At 46.6% G+C, this 13517-nt stretch overlaps 1 long non-coding RNA gene across 1 annotated transcript; it reads left to right on the top strand.

The window, feature by feature from the left end:
• Window positions 1-226: 226 nt before the first annotated feature.
• On the top strand, window positions 227-13283 carry LOC104660314. Its single transcript, XR_747696.2, has 4 exons — window positions 227-375; window positions 1499-1704; window positions 5025-5117; window positions 13140-13283. It is a non-coding gene; the product is annotated as an uncharacterized LOC104660314 (long non-coding RNA).
• The last annotated feature ends 234 nt before the right edge of the window (window positions 13284-13517 follow it).

Genomic DNA, 13517 nt, shown 5'->3' with positions numbered 1-13517 from the left:
GCTTTCCTGCTGAGTCACTGCAGCTGCAGCCCTGCCCTTTCATGTGACTGTGTCATTTGGCATTATGGTTCTTCCTGAGCCCAAAGGAATACAAAGGTCTCTATCAGGACATTGGGCATTGCCACTGTGCTAGGTGCACACACCTGACAGATCGTCTTGTGTGCTCCCATTTTTCCTGTTGCTCCCAGCATCAGATAGATCCCTGGGATCCCTCCATTAGCTTGGCAATGCCGTGGAAGTTGCCAGAAAAAGAATCCTAAGGAATTGGTTCTCGGCAGCTTCGGCTCAGGCATTTGTCTTCTTAACGAACTGGTGGGGAGGTAGCTCTTTTGGTGCATCATCTCCAGGGCAGGATCCTGCCCTCTGAAGCTTGCGGTGAGACCAGGGACTTGGGGGCTGATGGGAAAGCTTGGGACTTGCTCTTCCCTCTGCTATGAATTTTCTCTCTGGCCAAAGCAATGGCCTCTCTTAGCCCTGCATTTCAATTTGATTGCTCTCAGTACCCATGGTCACCTTTCCTCACCCACGGCTCTTCACAAAAGAGAGACAAGAACAGGGAGGAAGGGATCCCAAAGCAGAGTCCCTGTTGAGGCTGGGGTCTCTGGGCAAATCTGCACCCTGTGCAACTCCTGGGACTGCAGATGTGAGTGATGCCCCAGGATGAACGGTATCCCCAAAGCCTTGAGTGGGGGAACTGTGTGCCATCTGCCACTCCACCCTTGGGAAGATAGCCCCACTATTGAGTCAGAGAGCACCAGGAAGAGGTCCTGGATCTCTAACATCTGTCGTCCTGCTGGGTAATGATACTGTGTCTTTTATCAAATCAGAACTAGCCTTGGCAACATGGAGAAAATCCATCTCTACAAAAAAAAAAAAAAAAAAATTAGCTGGGCGTGGTGGTCATGTGCCTATTAGTGCCAGCTACTTACGAGGCTGAGGTGTGAGGATCGCTTGAGCCAGGAGGCAAAGACTGCAATGAGCCGTGATCATGCCACTGCACTCCAGCCTAGGAGACAGAGTAAGACCCTGTCCAAAAAAAAAAAAAAAAAAAAAAAAAGCTTTCCATTCCTCCCTTTTAGAGAAAGCAGAAAACACACACAGAAGACTGTACTCACACAACTTCTGTGTGGCTGTGGTCAGAGGCTTTACCAAGGGACCTTTCCTGGGAGGGGAAAGAAAAGTCTATGAATTGCATTGAGGACCTGAACAAGGGCACAGGATATGGAGGGGGGTGAAAACAAAATGGTTTTTATTGGCGATCAGCCCTCCACACGCTGCAGTCCCTCCTACCAGTCCACTAGCAGGTTCCTAGGGAAGCAATACGTCTTCCATTTGGCCATGCACACACCCCTCCTGCAGCAGCATGCACTTTCTGTTCTCCTGCATGGCTGGCCTGATGCTCACCCTGCAGCCCAGTGACGGGAGGAATGACATTACCCCTGCCTATGCAGAACCTACTTTCCATTCCCGATCTCAGCTGTGCTCTTCTTCTCCACAGTGGCTCCCAAAGTATCAAGCCCACTGTGCTGATTTGAGTATTTGGTTCAGCCCTTTCTGGTCATCACCAACGTTCACCTGGCCATGCTGATGGCAGCAGGCACTGATCTGGCCATTCCCACAGCCTGGTCACCCCATGGTGGCCCTTGATTGAGCTTGCCATGGCACGGAAGGGGGCCTCTCCTACTCACCGAACTCCTTATTGAGGTACAGCACATTCGTTTATATTCATATGGTAGTAATACCTAATTTTTATAAAACTCCTCAAGTGCCAGGCACTGTCCAAAGTATTTACATGCATTACTCATTTAATCCTCACAATCGCATGATATATACTGTCAGCCTCAATTTACAGATTGAGGAAGCTTGACCATGGAGACTTTTGTTAACATATTCAAAGTGCATGTAAGGAACAGGGCCCAGATTCCAACCCAAGCTACTAAGTTCCCAAGTGCATGTGTGTTCCAAGATATCATGCCATGAGGATGCGGAAGATTCACATGACTGGTATCCAAATCCTTCCTAGGAATAGGTGGTGATGCGATGGGTGGAGAAGCATGGAGGAGGCAGATCCTGGAAACAGGGCGAGCAAAGAACACAGAAAGGGGACACTGGGAGCCAGAAGCCAAAGGGGAACCTGGACTTCCCTCCGTTCTCCAAGGCCTGGCTCTCACTGAAGATACTGTGGGATGAGAGAGAGAACAGAATACTAAAGAACAGAATGAGAGTAGGTGAGCAGTGGGCCCAGAGGAGAGGAATGCACACAGGCTGAAGGGAGAGAAGAGATGAAATGGACATAGCACGTCTCACAAGCCAATGGGAGGAGCTAGGAACCCAGTATTGGCTTGAAGGTGCTCACCTTCCCTCTGGATGGTTGACTCAGTGTCGACACAGACTTTAGCTGTCAGCCCTGAACGCAATCGGCTCATCATTGCAGCCTCTTTATTGTCTAAATTTTTCTGAAGGCATGAGATGCCACTGGCCTTTCAACAGGGCTACCCAGGACATGGGGAAGAGAAGGGCAGGGAAGCAGAGACAGAGGCCAAACACAAGTGCTTCTGCCAGCAGAGCTCAGAGCATGTCTGGCAACCCCAGTTCCCAGCCCTGAAGCAGGCACCAGGCTACCAGGACAGACATAAACCAGGGACAAGGAAAGGGAAGGGCCAGCCCCAAAGCCCTTGGGATGCCTTGTCAACAGGCCAGTGTCCTTTGGAAAACATTCCAAAGGAAACAACAAAAGTGAGACAAAGGATTTCCTTCCTCTTCCCTCATGTCAGAAATTCCCTGAGGTTCTTTCCTGGACTACTTGTCTGTCTCTATAATGATTCTACATACTGGTCCAAGTTTTTAAGGCCAAAAGTTTTAAAGGAAATGGAAAGAGAAGTAAGATTTAAAATATGTGTCAGAGTCTGTTGCTGTCACTGTGGGAGCTTATTCTTTCTTGTCACAGCGAACAAAGCTGAGGAAACAGATTTTTCCATGTTACATTTGATGGGGGTTGGGGTCATGGCCTAGAACTGGGGCTCAGCGGAAGATAGAGCACACCCATTAGAGAAAGGGATCAGCAAAAAGGAAGATAGAGCACACCCATTAGAGAAAGGGGTCAGCAAAAAGAAAGATAGAAGCAGATGCCAATGGGGCAGGGGGCTGTAGGGAAAAGAGGGGGAAGAGGGAGGGGGCAAAAAGAGGAAGAAGTGGAGGAGGAGGGGATGAAGAGGAGGAGAAGGAGGAAGAAGAGGAAGAGGGGAAAGGAGGAAGAGGAGGAGGAAGGGTGAGGAGGAGGAAGAGGAGGAGGAAGTGGAGGAAGGGGAAGAAGAGAGGATGCATATGAAGAAGAGAAATCACCACTGCCTTGTCTGCCTTCACTTCTCCCTGCCTCTCGCATCCTCTACCTGTTCTCAGTCAAGTTCTTGCCACTGGCACTTAATTTGTCTTCCCTTTATGGACCTCTACAATCCACCCCTCCAGGTCCTTCCTGCCTCTCACCTGGACCAGTCTGTGGCTTCCAATAATAGTCTTCTTAGCTTCAGTTTCTCCCGTCTCCAGCTCATCCTTCTCACCACTCCAGGTTTAGCTTCCTAAAATATTATTTTCATGACATTATTCTGTATCATTTTTTCATAACTCCCTCTTTAATTTCCATTTCCCAATTTGGTGTAATGGAAGGAGCCTGAGCTTTTCGTAGAAGGGTCCTCCAGGGTTCTCAGCCTCAGCACAGTTGATATTTGGGGCCAGATAATTCCTCACTGTGAGGCCTGTCCTGTGCATATTAAGATGTTCAGCAGCATTCCTGTTACCCTTGAGTGCATCCCTCCCCACCCCTACTTGTGACAACCAAAAATTTCTCAACAGTGCCACTTGTCTCCTGGGGGACAAAATTGCCTCTGGTTAAGAACCAGTGTCCTAGATTCAACCCCTGACTCTGTCACCTACTGACAGAGCTCCTTTGGGTAAATGACATAACTTCTCTGAAGCCTAGTTTCCTCAATATTAACACAGGGCTAATAATGCCTACCTTACAGAGCCATTCTGAGAATTAGATAAAATAATTCTAATATATAACACAGACCTAACACAATACCTAGCACATGATAATAGCACAGTGAGATGGGGCCCACTGTGTACAGTACAAACTGGAGATTCTACCATGGTTTAGCTCCATCCTAGGTGTATTAGAATAGCCATTTACTTGTTATTATAAGGAACAAAATAATAGTGGATTAAACAAGTAACAGTCCATATAAAATCAGTCCTGGTTGATAGAGTGCCCATGTGGTATCTGGTGTACAGGTCCTTTCTAGCTTCGTGTTCTGCCATCCTCAACACAAGGTTTCCATCCTATGGTCCAACATGGCTGTTCCAGCTCCCACCACCACATGTCTGCCCTTCCAGGAAGCAAGAAGGAAAGAAGGGCAAAAAGGGACAATATGCCTCTTTCCTTATATGGGTACCATTGCAGTGCTGTACACATCACTTCCACTCACATTCTATTGGCCAGAGCCTAGTCACGTGATCACACCCAACTACAAAGGAGACCGGGAAATATATATATATATCTCTCCATAGCTTCCACCTAGACCTCTTCTAAACAGCTTGTTCAAAGCACTAACAGAGCCAGCCATGGTGGTGTGCGCCTGTAATCCTAGCTTCTCAGGAGGCTGAGCAGATAGGATTATTTGAGGTCAGATGGTCAAGGTTGCAGTACACTATGATCACGACTGTGAATAGCCGCTGGACTCCAGACTGGGCAACACAGTGAGACCCCAGCTTAAAAAAAAAAAGCACTAACAGGTCTATTTGGTTATCCTCCTAGTACCATCACTTCAATATGCTCTAACAAAAGATATATATTTTTTGTTTGTTTGTTTTTAAGAAACAGAGTCTTGATCTGTCACTCAGGCTGGAGTGCCGCGGTACCATCCTCCCACCTCAAGTGATCCTACTTCAGCCTCCCAAGCAACTGGAACTACCGGCGTGCATCACCACGCCTGGCTAATTTTTTCTTTCTTTCTTTTTTTTTTTTGTAGAGACAGAGTCTTGCTGTATTGCCCAGGCTGGTCTCAAACTCCTGGGCTCAAGAAATCCTCCCACCCTAGCCTCCCAAAGTGTTGGGAATACAGGTGTGAGCCATTGCACCTGGCCCAGAAATATTTTTAGTTATGTGGCAAAGTGCCCAGCTGAACCTTCTGTTATCACAGATCAGAGAACAAATATTGGGAAATGTTACGTACTGAATGTTTGTAATCCCCACTAAAATTCATATGTTGCTGGCATTTGGAGATAGGACCTTTGGGAATTAATTATTGTCAGATGAGGTCATGAGGGTGAAACTCTTCTCTGATAGGATTAGTGTCCTTATAAGAAGAGACATCTGCTGGACGCAGTGGCTCATGCCTGCAATCCCAGCACTTTGGGAGGCCAAGGCGGGCAGATTGCTTGAACTCATGAGTTCCAGACCAGCCTGGGCAACATGGCAAAACCCCATCTCTACAAAAAATGCAAAAATTTGTCAGGCATGGTGTTGCATGCATGTAGTCCCAGCTACTCAGGATGCTGAGGTGGGAGCCCAGGAGGCAGAGGTTGCAATAAGCTGAGATTGCGCCACTGCACTCCAGCCTGGGCGATAGAGCCAGACCTTGTCTTAAAAACTAAAAATAAAGAAGAGACATCACTCACTCTCCATCCACTATGTGAGGACACAGAGAGAAGGCAGTCATCCACAAGCCGGGAAGAGAGCCTTCATCAGAAGGCTACTCCTTGATCTGGGACTTCTAGTCTCCAGAACTGAGAAAAAAAAATACACTTCTGGTGTTTAAGCCAACCAGTTTGTGGTATTGTGTTATGGCAGCCCAAGCAGATAGATAAAGGTTCAGCCTCCAAACAGTCACATTCTGCGGTACAGGAGGTTCTGACTTCAACCTACAAATTTGTAGGGGGGACGCAATTTAGCTCATAATAAGCATACTGTAGATGCCCAGGAAATACTTATCTGTCTGATTAAAAGACTCAGAAAGAGAAAGGCTAATCATACTGTTAACTAACTTCTGTGCACAGGGCCACTCAGCAATGTTTTGACATGTTACTCCTCCTCTTGCTTCCCCTTGGAACTCAATATTCTCTTTGGCTGTTATGACTCCACTCTCTCTAAGTTTTTTCCTTCTTCTCAGGCCACTCCTTCATCCCCTTAGTGAGTTCCTCTACCTCCTGCCATCCTTTAAAAGTCAGCATTCTATAGTGTTCTATTCTCCTCACTCTAAGCTCTTTCCACAGTGATCTCATGGATTCCATTGCTGCAATCATTGTTTGCAGCTGATGGTTCTCGAATCCATAGCTTCCACCCAGACCTCTTCTGAACAGCTTGTCCAAAGCACTAACACAGCCAGCCATGATGGTGTGCACCTGTAATCCTAGCTTCTCAGGAGGCTGAGAAGGGGGATTGTTTGAGGTCAAGAGGTCAAGGTTGCAATGCACTATGATCATGCCTGTGAATAGTCACTGGACTCCACACTGGGCAACACAGTGAGACCCCATCCCCCCCCCCAAAAAAAAGCACTAACAGGTCTGTTTGGTTATCCTCCTGGTAACATCCCTTCAATATGCTCTAAACTGGATCATTTATCAATCCCCTCTATCTTCTCCACCATGATTCACTCTCCTTCTCAATACACACACACACACACACACATTGTTCCTTCTCTTAAGCTCCTTATCTCAGTGAACCATATCACCATCTCCCCAGAACCTAACTCCTATATTCAATCCCCAAATCCCATCCAGTTTGACTTCTTAATACCTCTTTCTATCCCCTCTTCTACCAGTTTACTTTGGGCTGTTGTCATCTCTCATTTAGATTACAAAAACAATATTTTTTCTAATCCATCTGCCTTTCACCCACTCTTTTCCCTTCAATCAAAGTGACTTTCTAAAACATAAACACAATGCTACCACTCCTCTGATGAAAACCTTTTAAAAACTTACCATTGGCCTTAGACACATTTCAAATTCCTTAGTCGGGTAAAATAATTCTTCATCCCTGGGTCCTTCTTCTCTACTCCACTTCATCTCCTGCCCACCCCCGACACAACTTACACTCTTTATTCTTCACTTACAGTTTCCCAAAGAGTTCTATACTCTCTTTCAACCTCCAGCTTTTACACATTTTTCACCATGTTTGGATTCCTCCCGGCTAATTTCTGTTACTATTGCAAATCTCAGTTTACACATTACCTCGTCGAAGAAGCCTAATCAGCCTTTGAGAACCAATTCCTGTGGATCTTCTTCCCTGGAATCAACTGTCTCCCTCACCTTCAGGCACATTAACCCCACCCTGACAGCTCATTTCCTAACACCTGCGCTCCTCTTATACTTTGTTCATATCTTTATTAAAGCATTTATCACACCGTAATTCAGCTTTGCCCTGCTGCTTCCCCACTGTATGCAGGCTCCTTGGGGACAAAAACTGTCTGGTTTCTGTGCTAGAAATCATCTGTTTTTTCTTCCATATCCCCTCCCTACCCTTCTCTGTCCTCCTGTGAGCCCCAGGAGGCTGATCTGTAGTAAATACATAAATGGAATTCAGCCACTGTAGAAAAGAGGGTGAAGTCCAGGTCAAGGTCATCATTTCACCTGCTAGATGAGCCCTTCAACCAAAGCACAGCTTCTGCCCCGTGGACCTCTCCACCTGACTCATTTTTTCTTCCCGGAATTGTCTCTCCCTTTATCCCCTCAGCCTAGGCGTGATAATATCTTCCTGATGTTACTGGCTCCAGGAGACAGCACTACCCCTTGTTTTCCTGCACTCTGCCCTCCCCTTTGAAAATAGTCCCTTTATTAAATTCTCCTCAAATTACCAATTACCCAATTTAAGTTTGCCAGGACCCAATTAATTTCCTCTTTCAGTTTCTGGCAAAGATTCTAGAACATAAATGTTGAATGAATGGATGAATGAATAAATGAATTGAGGAAAACAACTCAAGCCATTGGCTAACTTGGCTTATTCATCCTTATTTCACAAGGAGAAAAAATGATTTCTCAATTTAGAACCTGAAACTCGGTCTGGCATGGTGGCTCATACCAGTAGTACCACCACTTTGGGAGGCCGAGGTATGCACCTCAATTGAGCCCAGAAGTTTGAGACTAGCCTGGGCAACATGTCAAAACCCCTTCTCTATAAAAAAATACCAAAATTAGCCGGGAGTGGTGGCACATGCCTGTAGTCCCAGCTACTCAGGAGGCTGAAGTGGGGAAATCAATTGAGCCTGGGAGGTTGAGGCTTCAGTGAACTGTGATTACAGCACTGCACTCCAGCCTGGGTGACAGAGGGAGACCCTGTCTCAAACAAACAACAACAAAAGAACTTGAAATTCAAGTGAGACAGTTTTAGGGTCAGCAAAGAAGGGGATCCTTGGGACGCTTTTGGCAGAAGGCAGGTCTGGGGAATGAGAAGGAGGCTGTTGGGTAGATGGCCTTTGCTATAGCAGTCCCTGAGGTTTGCAGGGTGCTGGGCTCCCCAGAGAGAACTGTATTTCCTGCTGTGACTCTGTGCCATGCTGGGTGGGAATGCCTCTCATGCCTTCCTTTCTTTCTCTTGGTCTTTCCCCTAGAGAAGGGATTAGAAAATCACTGGATGGTTACTTCCTCCAACTTCCCACTCAAATCCAGCAACCTGAAATTCAAGCTCAAGAGGTGTGGGAGGGGAAAGCCCAGCAATCATCAAAGTAGGAGAGACTACATTCATGAGCAGATCTGGGCCAAGGCCACAGCCGGGGGGCAGGATCCTCTGAGATGCGTCATACACCACACACCCTTGTGGAGTCCTCCAATTGTCCCAGCACTGTTCAAGCTGGGAGGGACCTCAGTGCTCATTATACCGTCAGAACCCAGCCCACGGAGGGGAAGCAATTGCCCAAGATCACACAGTAAGTTGGGGGCAAAGCAGGTGTCAGAACCTAGGTCACCCAGTCAATAAACTTGCCATCTCATTGCCACACCACACTGCCTCCTGAGACCAGGGGATTCTTCAAACATGTCAGGTTTCAGTAGAAGGAACAGGCTCCCAAAAGAAGAGGCCAGACAGACAGTTCAGGTCTGCTGTACTATGTGCTTTGGAAAAGAGAATTAGCACTAGTCAAGCTATGGTTATACACAAGGCCCTGGCCATATATTGTCAGGGGTCAATAGTACTGGTTCCGCAACACACACTGGGGCCTGTTTGGGGCAGTGGGGGAAGGAGACCATCAGGATAAATAGCTAACGCATGTGGGGCTTAGTACCTAGGTGATGGGTTGATAGATGCAGCAAACCACCATGGCACACGTTTACCTATGTAACAAACCTGCACATCTTGCACGTGTGCCCCCAAATTTAAAATAATAAAGAAAGGAAAAAAAAGAGTACTGGTTCTGAGCTCAAACAAATACGGGTCTGAATTTTGTGTGATCTTGAATAGGTGACTCAACTTTTCTAAGCCTGTTTCCTCGCCTGTAAAATGAAGGTTAAAAGAACACTCACCTCAAAGGATTTTTGTGGGGACTAAATAAGGTGATTTATGTAAAGCATTTAGCACATTTAAAAGCTGGCACTGAATAAGCTCTCAATATATGTTGGCAATTATTTTTCCCTATAGCAATTGTCGTATTTAATTCTCATGCCATCCTTTTAAGAGAGACAGGACATGAGCTTGGTAAGTTACTTGCTCAAATTTATGTATCCATTTATATTTGTTAAGCTCCTACCAAGGGGTTGGATTCCGTTCTGGACTCTGGGGATATGGCAATGAATAAAGGCAACAAAAATCCCTGCCCTCATGGAGCTTTCGTTGTAGTTGGGGCAGACAATCAACAAAAAGTACAAGTCAATTATATGAAATGCCAGAGGGAGATAAGTGTTATTGAGAGACATAAAACAAGGGAGATGATGGAGAGAGGGAGGGGAGAGTTACAGTTTTAGAGAGAGTGGTCATGGAAAGCCTCCACATGATGGTGATAAAGAAGCTAAAAAGAAATTATTTAGGCAGTTGGTGAGGGTATGAGAGTCCTCGGAAAGGCTTCCCTTTTAACAAAAAGCAGCCCCAAAATCATTTCTTTTCTAACAAAGAACCACCTGTAAAATCGATCTGCAGACATAAATAAGCAAGCTCGAAGCTTGCACAGGTAAATGCCGACAGCTGTGCTGATAGGAAAGGGCTACCCGGGGCCAGGTGTGTTCAACAAGGAGGTTCCCTCTTCTCTTTTCTTTGTCACCACTTGTGCAGTAGAAAGGCAGGCAACCCATGCCAGTCAGGTAGAGACTCCATCTGTATAATAAAAGATTAGGGTGAGATGGCCAGCTTCTTTGTGTGCTATGCAAATAGTGCACCTGGTCCTACCAATCTCGCAGGCCCTATGTAAACCAGACGCCACCTCCTCAAACTCGCCTATAAAACCCCGTGCATTTCACCACAGAACCAGAAAACCTACTTAGGAGCCCTTCTTTCTCTCTCTGCAGGAGAGAGAATTATTCTCTTTTCTTTCTTTCGCCTATTGAATGTCCACTCTTAAACTCACTTTTTGTGCATCTGTGTCCTTGATTTCCCTAGTGTGAGACAACAGAGCTCGGATATTACCCCAGACAAATGACACCCCTTCAGTGGCATTGAGCAAGGGTGTGAAGAAGGGAAGGGGATAGGCTTGTGGCTGTCAGAGGGAAGAGCATTCCAGATAAAAGGAAGCACACATGCAAAGGCCCCGAGACAAGCACCAAATATTGGCAGGAGAACCTGGAGGCCAGTGCTCTGAAACAGGAGTGCAGGGAGGAGACAAGGGAATTGAAGTTAGAAAACACCCTTAATTATGGTGCTGGGAGCTGAGATTCAAACTGAGAACTGGTTCCCAAGCCCTTGCTCAGCCCCATTGCAGGCTCACTAGATGACAGGCTGGTGTGATTTTTGATTCTGTTCTTTCTAGAGAGGGTTTTGTGTGGTCCAACACTGGATACCAGAGAGGGGGCTGAAGAATTCCATTTCCAAATAAGTGTAATGTCTCTATCTTCGGAACCAAAAATCAGAATATACATTTCAATAAGTACACGAACGTATAAGCAGGCAGGACAGAACATATGAAAGTAGGGCATCCAAGATATGCAGGACCTTGAATGAGCACAAAAGCTTTTCTGTCCCTAAGATCCTCAGGCACTTTACCTTTATCCACCTCTAATAAGAACCACTTCCTTCCTTGGCCTGGGGAGGAGCAAGCTGGGATTCTTTAAAGTCCTCTACCTGCCAGGGCAACAGCGAAGTCCAAGCAGGCAGAAGGCAGGGGCAGGGGTTAGGTGGCCGGGGGTCCCAGAGACCCAGTCCTGACTCCGGTACACTCTCGGAACCCTCTGAGTGCCTTACTTTCCCTCCTCCAGCAAGAGGCCCTCCATATGCCCACCCACCTCCCAGGATATTCCTAGGAAGGATCAGAGAGGACCTCTTGAAAGGGCTGGCTCCCACTCCAGATAATTGCTAGGTAAACGCACCGTGTGTTTAGGATGTAATGGGCCAGTGCAGACAGAGCTGAACAGAGGAAATTGCTCACTTCAGGGAGGGGCAGGAACTCTTCCAGGCCATTACGGTCCACTAAGTAAGCTGCCTTTGCCAAGGTGAAATGGTTCCCTGATGACTTGAAGAGTGAACTGTCTCCTACCATTTCACACTGCATTTTGGTTACTGAGCTGTGATGCTCCCCTTCTCTCTCCACGAAACCTCTGCAGCAGGGTCGCCATCACCCTTCCGGCAGAAAGACTGGGAAAACAAGCCACTGATTTCAAAGAGGGTGCAAATTTATGTGGAAGGAGGTAGGGCAGGGAGGGTGAGAGAGAGACTGCTCTGGAGCTCAGTGAGGGACCTTGGGGTTACACCAGAAGGGACTCTGTGCTGGGTTCCAGGCCTGATTATTTCTTTCTTTTTTTTTTTTTTTGAGACAGAGTTTTACTCTTGTCATCCAGGCTGGAGTGTAGTGGTACAGTGGCGTCAACCTCCACCTCATGGGTTCAAGTGATTCTCCTGCCTCAGTCTCCCAAGTAGCTGGGATTACAGGTGCCCACCACCACGCCTGGCTAATTTTGTATTTTGAGTAGAGACGGGGTTTCACCATGTTGGCCAGGCTGGTCTTGAACTCCTGACCTCAGGTGATCCACCTGCCTCGGCTTCCCAAAGTGCTGGGATTACAGATGTGAGCCACTGCACCTGGCCCCTGGTTATTTCTTGATGCCATGCATCAGCTGAGTGGCTTTGAGGAAGTCAGTTCATGAGCCCTCAGATTTCTCAAGTAGAAAATGAGAAGATAATTGCTTAGTTCATACCCAGCTCTAAAATTCTGTGATTTTAGGCAGAAGAAGAGATTGCATGGAGCATTTTAGTGACTGGGATGGCTCATGACTGGGCTGAGATGATCGACCTTTGTTTCAGATCCAGAAACCTCTTCACCTGAACCTCATTGCCACAAGCCAGACCGAGACCTAGACAGGGATTTTCACACCACCAACAAAAAACACACTTAAAGAGCCTGATTATTTTTACCTGGAGCTTGGAGGCCCAGAGGAAAAACATACAAATAGGACTAGGTACACACACACACTCAGCTTCTGAATTTTAATATCAGAAGATCATTACCATAAGCTGCATCAACAACTTGGGATCCCAACTAGTGCCAACTAAGCCTTCTCGCTTAATTACATGCTTAGAGCACTACAATTTAAAATCCTGGCAACCATGTTCTGTGTAATTAAAAACAAACTCACAAACAGGCCTTACTTGTGCCTCTAATATGTTGTTAAGAGTTTGTCCCTGCTGCTCACCCACTTTCCTGGGAACACTGCTTTTCGCCAAAGAGCCTCAGTCCCCAAATCCCAAATGCCTGTCAGTTACCCTCCAGCTTCTGTCAACAGGCCCATGGCCAAGTGTCATGAAAACCAACAGCTTTGCTTATTTCCACTCTGAGCTTCCAGATAACTATGCCTCCATTAATCCCTACTGAGGAACACAAGATTCCTCAACTGCACTGGGGATACTGAGAGGATTTTGCATCATCAGTAGCTTTGAAAGTTGGAAGTGAAGTATCGGATTCTAGCCATGATTGGCCTTCATTCATTAATCAGTGCTGCTTTCTCTACCTTTCCAGGTTTATGAGCAGAAACCATTGCTTAAGAGATACTCACCATCAACCAGAATCATGGGGGGCAGAGCACCATGAACTCAGTGAGCAAAGAGAACACTGGCAGGGTATTCTTGGGGATGAAATCTCCACATCAAATCCATCGGCAAGACCTGGATGTTCTTGAAAATGTTGAACATAAATCTTCTCCCCATCTCCAGTATCAACACCCAACTGAGGCCACCATCATTTCTTGGGTTTGGGTGGACAATTGCAACAGCCACCTATGACTGCTGTGACTTTCTCTATAACTCCAGCTAGTCCATCCTCCACTCCGCAGCCTGAATGATCTCTTCAAAATTCACAGTAGATAATGACACCCCAGTGGAAAATGTTGATTGCCTT

This window comes from Rhinopithecus roxellana, chromosome 5 (genome assembly GCF_007565055.1).
Source record: "Rhinopithecus roxellana isolate Shanxi Qingling chromosome 5, ASM756505v1, whole genome shotgun sequence".
In the NCBI taxonomy this organism is placed as follows: Eukaryota; Metazoa; Chordata; class Mammalia; order Primates; family Cercopithecidae; genus Rhinopithecus; species Rhinopithecus roxellana.
The sequence above is the reverse complement of the archived record's forward strand: the minus strand, read 5'-3'. Positions and strand labels throughout refer to the sequence as shown.